Source organism: Glycine max, chromosome 19 (genome assembly GCF_000004515.6).
Source record: "Glycine max cultivar Williams 82 chromosome 19, Glycine_max_v4.0, whole genome shotgun sequence".
NCBI lineage: Eukaryota > Viridiplantae > Streptophyta > Magnoliopsida > Fabales > Fabaceae > Glycine > Glycine max.
This window is the reverse complement of record NC_038255.2, coordinates 13,488,089-13,495,694: the sequence shown is the minus strand read 5'-3', so window position 1 is coordinate 13,495,694 and position 7,606 is coordinate 13,488,089.

Sequence of the window (7,606 nt, the reverse complement as noted above, 5' to 3'; positions counted from 1 at the left end):
CACCAAATTTGATTTCCCGAGGGCCAAACTCAATGTGATTGAGGCTTCATCAAATTCTCAACCACCTTGAGTTTGACGGGGGATATTAGAGTAATATACGGAGAATTGCAATATTCAACTACACTCTTAGTTAAAGTCAGTCAGTTAGGAGTTAGTTCAGTGAATTATGAGTTATTTTGTTAGTTAGTTGTTATAACTAACGATTTTGGTCTATATATACCATTTATGTACTACATAATTAAGTGGCTTAATATCATTATTCATTCTCTCTATTGATTCTCTCTTTCTCTCAAAATATCTTTCTTATGATTCTGTTACAATTCTAATACATTGTACATAAGATTTGTGATAATATTGGCCATTGTATATATGAAAAGGCTTGAAAGTTTGTTTGAATGCAAGTTTGCAATAATTTATAATGTCTTATCAACTGGATAAGGTAAACAGTTAAGATTTCTAAATATGTTACAAGTGCAGTTTGGGTTGCATATGAAAATGAATAAAGGCATGATTTTAGGGTTGAAGTGGACAAATGCAAAATCATCATGGAGAAAACAGTCTTTGAACACATTCGGGATAAAGCCAAAAGCTTTTCTTTCTTTTCTTCATATAATAACATTCACTTTCCATCACTAGAGGTCTTTCTTTCAAGAAATCATGCGCGTGAGAAGAGGCCTGATCATCGTCATGTTGTTCTTGATGACGAAGACAGACCTGAATTCCTCGACCAAATGATTTCAATTTACCTGTTGAGCTAAGCAAGGAAGAACAAGATGATATCAAACTTTATACCAATCGTTCTACAACTGGAAGCTCTAATATAGTTGATACAGGTACACCTTTTACTAATGTGATTCAACAATCAGTTATTGCTTTCTATGTCATCATTTTTTCTTTTCACTACTGAAGGTGTTTTCGTCATTGAACCTAAAGCAAGAACTCACGAAAAGTCAACTAAAGAAACAGTTTTTGACCATATATGAAGAAAATCAAAGGATTTTCCACTGGTTAATAAGCATAATTGTGTGGAATCAATAATTCATAAAATGGAATTATTCTCAAAGATTAATCCCATTCCTTCCACTTCTTCGAGCGCTGCTTTTTGTGTGGCATGAGAGACAAATTCCTTTGACATGGTCACCGATAATATGCTTACTTTATACATGAAAACTGCAGCTGAAGTAGAAAATATACATCCAGTATTCAGGTTGGTACTGAGGTAAAAAGTAGAAAAATTGGAAGTTTCTGAGGCATTGATGGCGAACTAAATATTTCTATAGGTGTTTCAAGTACCTTTTTTCTTTTAAATCTTCCATTTATGTCTTAACCATTAGTTTTTCAATGTCAGGAGAAGAAAAGGTGGTCTTCAGACCCTAGAAGTTTTCCAGAGAGTAGTCAGAAGCAGCATTGCGCTTCTAGAGAATTTAAAGAAGAGAAGCATAGTTCAAGTGAAATAAGAAGATAGTGCTATTCTTTGGAAACCCCAGGTCAAACGAAGGAAATAGTCATTTCTTGGGTTCATGAGTGTATTTTCCTTTCTCTATTTTTCTTTAAGGGGACAACTAATTAGCTGATAACACCAAAATATTAAACTTTTACTCGTTGAATGAACTTCTGAACAAAATTCATGTACTGCTTAATGGAGCAGTTAGCACTAGGCACTGCAAGATTCCAGTTAAAAAGAAGTTCGCTTACCTCCATAATCCTGGGCCATAGTTGTTAAATTGAAAACTACGAGAGAAAGGATATATTAATTCACCCCTTTCCAAAAACATATAACCTGGCCATTTCATTTCATCATGAGACATCATCTTCACAAAATGCTTGGATTGATTTTGATGGAGCTACAAGAATAGAACATTAGGGCTAATTATAAAGGGCTTTCACACTAAGAAATCTATATTTAGGGAAATATAAATGTTTAATGCATGGGTATACTTATATTGAATTTTGGTGAAAGTATATGAGGAGGGACATTAATATGGTTTTTGCTTCTTAAAAACAAAATATGAGGAGGGACATAGGGGGATTCCAATCCTTAACCAATCTTTTCTTGTTTCTGAGATTAAACAATGCCTTTTATTAACTATAAAAAAGATTGGAAACCAACTACATCATACTATAAAAGAGTCATAATCTGATAGGGGGGATCTTCCACCCAATACATTTCATTAAAATCAAAAGCTAAACTAGCCAGTTTGTCTGCTACTAAGTTACATCTCTTAGTGTGCATTGATGTTGATGATGATATTGAGTTGAGATGATGCTAATGTTGATGATAATGTTGACATTGACGAGGACATTGAGATAAGATGATGTTGATGATGTCATTGTGATGATGTATGTTATGTATTACATGGGGGGTGCAGTGACCATGATGGATATCCCTGGTGGGGGAAATAAAGTAGTTAAAGAGTTTTAAGCATCCCTGGAGAGAGAAGGGGATGACTTAGAATCTTTAATTATTCGTGGTCAATGCATTGGTGGTGCCCATGATTCTTACTTCATACTGCATGAATGTAGTGCAAACTTTGTCAGTAAGTACTTGTAGTTTTTCATGAGGAAAAATACTTGTACTTGGGGGCATGCCACTCGGTTTGAAACTTCCTTGTGACTGAGGCTAATCACTGTGGGGGGGGGGGGGGGGAAGTTGCCTGTGCATGACAGGGTGACCTTGACACTTGCTGCCTAGTTTTCCTAAGTGAGAGTGTCGCATGGACACGCTTAGGCCTTTTCCTAACGAATGGTATCACATTGCATTTGAGAGTTGATGTCAAATGCATGCATCATACTGAGCACGATTGATTGGAAATGATGAAAAGTTGATGACTAGATGTTTAGTGTATGTCAAACTGATGAATTATTAAGTATGATTATGGTTATTGTTATAGTTTCCTTGCTAATTATTGTCATCTAATGCTTGATTATTTCTTTTATAATAAACTCACCCTTGCAATTTTGTACCTTGTGGTTGGTACCTGTGATGATCATGAATCTTCATTCATGGGAGCAGATGAACAATAGTAGATGATGTGGAGGGAGATTCTTTTGTGGGAGCTGCCAAGCCGACGTGATGACGTTGGAATTATTTTGGGAGAGTGTTGTGTTTTGTTATCAACTCCTCCTTAGTTGGTTCCTTGATTCTATTTTGATTTGGACATGTAAATCACAAGCTTAGATACATGTATAAACTAAATTACTTTATCATTGAATGATGTATGATGGTATGTTATATATTTATATCATTGAATTATTTTCTATATTCTTTGGTGATTGTATATCGCAAAAAATTTCACCATCATTTTTCATAATCAAATTAACGGATTTTTTCACTTAAAAACCAAAATGTCACATTTTAGAGTTAATGTTATCATAGCGACAAGGCAAGTCATTATAATGTTCACTTGGATTAGTAACTATTTCTACTGCTACACGGTGGAGGAAGAAGCACACCTCTACATGCAATTTGGTTACATTCGGTGCCACTTTTTGCTTTTAGATGAGCCTCGGATACCACTGATCACCGTAAAGGCAAACACTAGATATCACTTGTAGGTCTTGGGTAGCGATTGCTCTGAATGTAGGATTATTTTCCCTTTCTGATGTATATTTGGGGAGAGAAGATTTCTATAGTCAATGTCGTGATATTTTGTTGTATTAAACATTTTGGTGATGCTGTGTAATATTTTGAGGGGTGGTGGATGTTTTATTTTGTTGTTAACAATTGTAATGACTTTGGTACATCTAATTTTATATCTTAAGGACCACAGAGGTTCATTATGTATGATTACATATTTCTTTCAGTTTATCGGTATTTAGTTTTGTGCAAGTTAATTCTTTGTAAGTTGTTTTTTATAGCGTTGTGTAAAGGTGGAAGAAAAATGACAACAACTTTCGAAATGGTTTTTAAATACAAAACATGTTTTGACAATACCCTTTATTCATGTGCATCTTAATTATGTGTACATGTTTTAATCATGCACAACATACATACATACATATATATATGCACTTGTTCCTTCTTTTCTTAGAAAAAAATATTGAGATATTTTATCAACTTAGAAGTAGAAACTAAATTTAATGACACGTATTTTGCAATATTTATTATTTTTATGATTTTAAAGCAATATTTTAGAAAAAAGATTTTAAGGTGTTACATCAAGGACACTAGGAAAAACTTGGAATAAAATGCAAATGGAGTTACCTAGCTCTCCCAACCAGCTTGTGAGAAATGAGGATGAATGGCCAAGTTTTAAGTTTTTTTTACAAGTTCAAGAAAACTTGTTGGAGAAGTTTTGGTGTTGGTTGTAACGACTCGCCTCGTTGCTATGATATCAAATGCGACATGTCAATTTTAAGTGAAAGCTCCATTAATTTGATTATGAAAATGAGGGTAAATTTTTCGCGATATACATTCATCAAACAACGTACAAATACATGAATAAATACATACACACACACACACAAACATATTAAACCACTATACATCATTCACATGTCAGAACATAATTTAGTTTTTACATGTATCTAAACCTGAGATTTTATATGCCCAATCAAAAGAATCAAGGAAGCAACTAAGAGTTGTTAACAAAACATGACTCTATCAAAATAAACTCCAACGTTATCACATTAGCTTGGCGGCTCCAACAAAAGGAATCTCCCTCCAGAATTTCCACATAACCAAACATCCACACCAAGTAGTTGCACAAATTCACACAACACTTCAACTAATCCAAATTAATCAAATAATACAAGAAATACATCAAACATCCATTTCCAATTGTTGAAATTTCAGGGCATTACATTGGTTCCAAGGTTATCACCTAATCACATGTTATTAGTCATAAAATGACTACTTGATTGGCCTTGGTTCAGCCCCTGGAAGCATGACACTCCTTGCCTCAATTGGGTAGTTTTTGCTGCAAAACTACCAAAAATGGAAGGGATAGGATTTGCCAAAAATGGCTATTTTGTTTCTTTTACCAAAATTAGTAAATTTTATCATAATCATCTTGATTATTGTGCTAATCTCCCTAGAAATATATGTACTTAGAGTGAATCTCGCACAAAGAACACTCTCACACAAAGTTAAATTATACTGTCGCTTCAATTTCTCTACAGATGGAATTTTCGATCAAACAATTTACAAATTTCTGCCAACTAACTAAATAAATTATTTACACTAAAAATAAATATGACTAACACTAAACTTATACAATTAATATTATACAAAGAATAAATTAAATCACACAGGCATATAATTAAATTACACGGTGCATAACTTCCACTCTCTAGTCCTTAACAGTTCAATTTTACACGTGTAGAAAAATAAATTCAGAAGAAAATTTCAGGGTATTACAATTATTGGTATCTTCGTACTTATCCAGTGTCACACCTTTTCAGATGGGAGGTAGGGGTGTTTCTGTGATTTCGACCACAAAAGGATTCACAAGACCTGCGATGACTGAAGTAGTATTAGTTGAGTCAGATGGGCAGTTCCTCCCATATGACTGGCTTGCGGTATGCAAGATACTTCCACCGAAAATGTTGGGGGAACTTCAAATCGGGAAGGATGTGGGCACCGATTCTGCATTCTCAAATCAAAATTTTCTTGTTATAGTGTGGCTATGTCTTCAACATGTCTTCTTTGCATATTCGTTATCTCCTCCCGAAGCACTCCTATGGCTTCACCATGATCTTCACTGAGATATGGAGATGGGGAGATGGGGTTCTAACTCTTGGAGTTTATTCAATCATCAGTTGTGGAGCTGCTTGTTGTGCCTCCGCCATCGATTTGGTAGCAACCATGCTTTTTTCGGGGCAAGAAAGAATTTTACCCAAGCCCTACGGTGGGTGCCAAATGCATCTGCACGAGAGTAGACATGTAATAGATGAGAATCAACAATGTTTTACCTTCATGTTCTTGTAGCTATTTATACATACCTTAGTGAGTCTTGGATCTATAGGCCCTTTCTCACTATTACCTTGTTAGGTAATGTTTCTCTAATTATCATTAGGAAGTTAAATTCTCCTCTAATGGTTTTTATTTAAGGTAATTTATATAAAAATACACTTAAATAAGTGAAAGTGTTGAGGTTGAAGTATTTGGGTATCGACCAAGCCGAGTACCTGAATACTTACTGTATTGAAGGATGAATTTAAGAAATAAGGCAGGGGAGTATCCAGGTATTCGGCCTGGGCGAATACTCGTGATGGAAGCTTACTTGTGGGGCTTCTATGGTGGTTGGATCTTTGAGCTTCAATGAGGTCCTTCAATGGTGATTTTCCACCATGGAGATGCAGCGGAAGAGAAAGGAGAAGAGGTGAGAGGAGGCGCCATCCACTAGGGAATAAGCCATGGAAGAAGGAGCTTCACCACCAAGACGAGCCTTGGATAAGAAGCCTGGAGAGGATGCTTCAATGGAGGAAAAGAAAGAGGGAGAGAAAGAGAGAGGGGGGAGCACGAAATTGAAGGAAGAAAAAGGGAGAGAAGTTGAACTTTGAGTTGTGTCTCACAAGACTCTCATTCATCAAAGTTACAACAAGTGTTACACATGCTTCTATTTATAGACTAGGTAGCTTCCTTGAGAAGCTTTCTTGAGAAAACTTCCTTGAGAAGCTTCTTTGAGAAAACTTCCATGAGAAGCTAGAGTTTAGCTACACACACCCATCTAAAAACTAAGCTCACCTCCTTGAGAAGCTTCCTTTGAGAAGCTAGAGCTTAGCTACACACACCCATCTAAAAACTAAGCTCACCCTTCTTGACAAAATACATGAAAATACAAAAAAAAGTCCCTACTACAAAGACTACTCAAAATGCCCTGAAATACAAGGCTAAAACCCTATACTACTACAATGGCCAAAATAAAAGGCCCAAAAGAAGGAAAAACCTATTCTAATATTTACAAAGAAGAGTGGATCCAACCTTGACCCATGGGCTCAAAAATCTACCCTAAGGTTCATGAGAACCCTAGGGCCTTCTTTAGTATCTCTAGCCCAAGCCTCTTGGAGTCTTCTATCCAATACCCTTGGGGGGTAGGATTGCATAATCCCTTCCACCTTGGAAAGGATTTGACCTAAAATTCTGAGGTTCTTCATACTCTGGGCTCCCCCCCTTGACACCTGTAAAAAGAATAAAAGCATATGTATTAGTGGTGTTGGGTATGTTAGAGTAGGGTAAGGTCTGAAAACTCCTTTCATGGACATCTTCCCATGAGGGAACATAGTTCCTCACCAACTCAATGAGTGGTGCTACAAGTATAGAAAAATATGGGACAAACCTTTTGTAAAAGTTTGTTAAGTCATGGCAGCCCCAGATTTCCCTTATACTTGGTGGAGTGGGCCAATTAGGAATGACTTTTATTCTCTCAAGGTCCATGGGAACCCCTTGATCACTATTTAAAATATTAAGGAAAGTAATGCAATAAAGCGTACCTTTTTCTGTATTTTTATGTTGATTATTCCTACAAAAAAATACGACAAACCAAAGGTGTCCCATATAAGCACCTAAGTTTGTATTAAAACCAAAAATAAGAACAAACCTACCTAATGAGTCCCTATGTACATGAATCATGAAGACGTTGGGTGCATGACTGATTTTACAAAA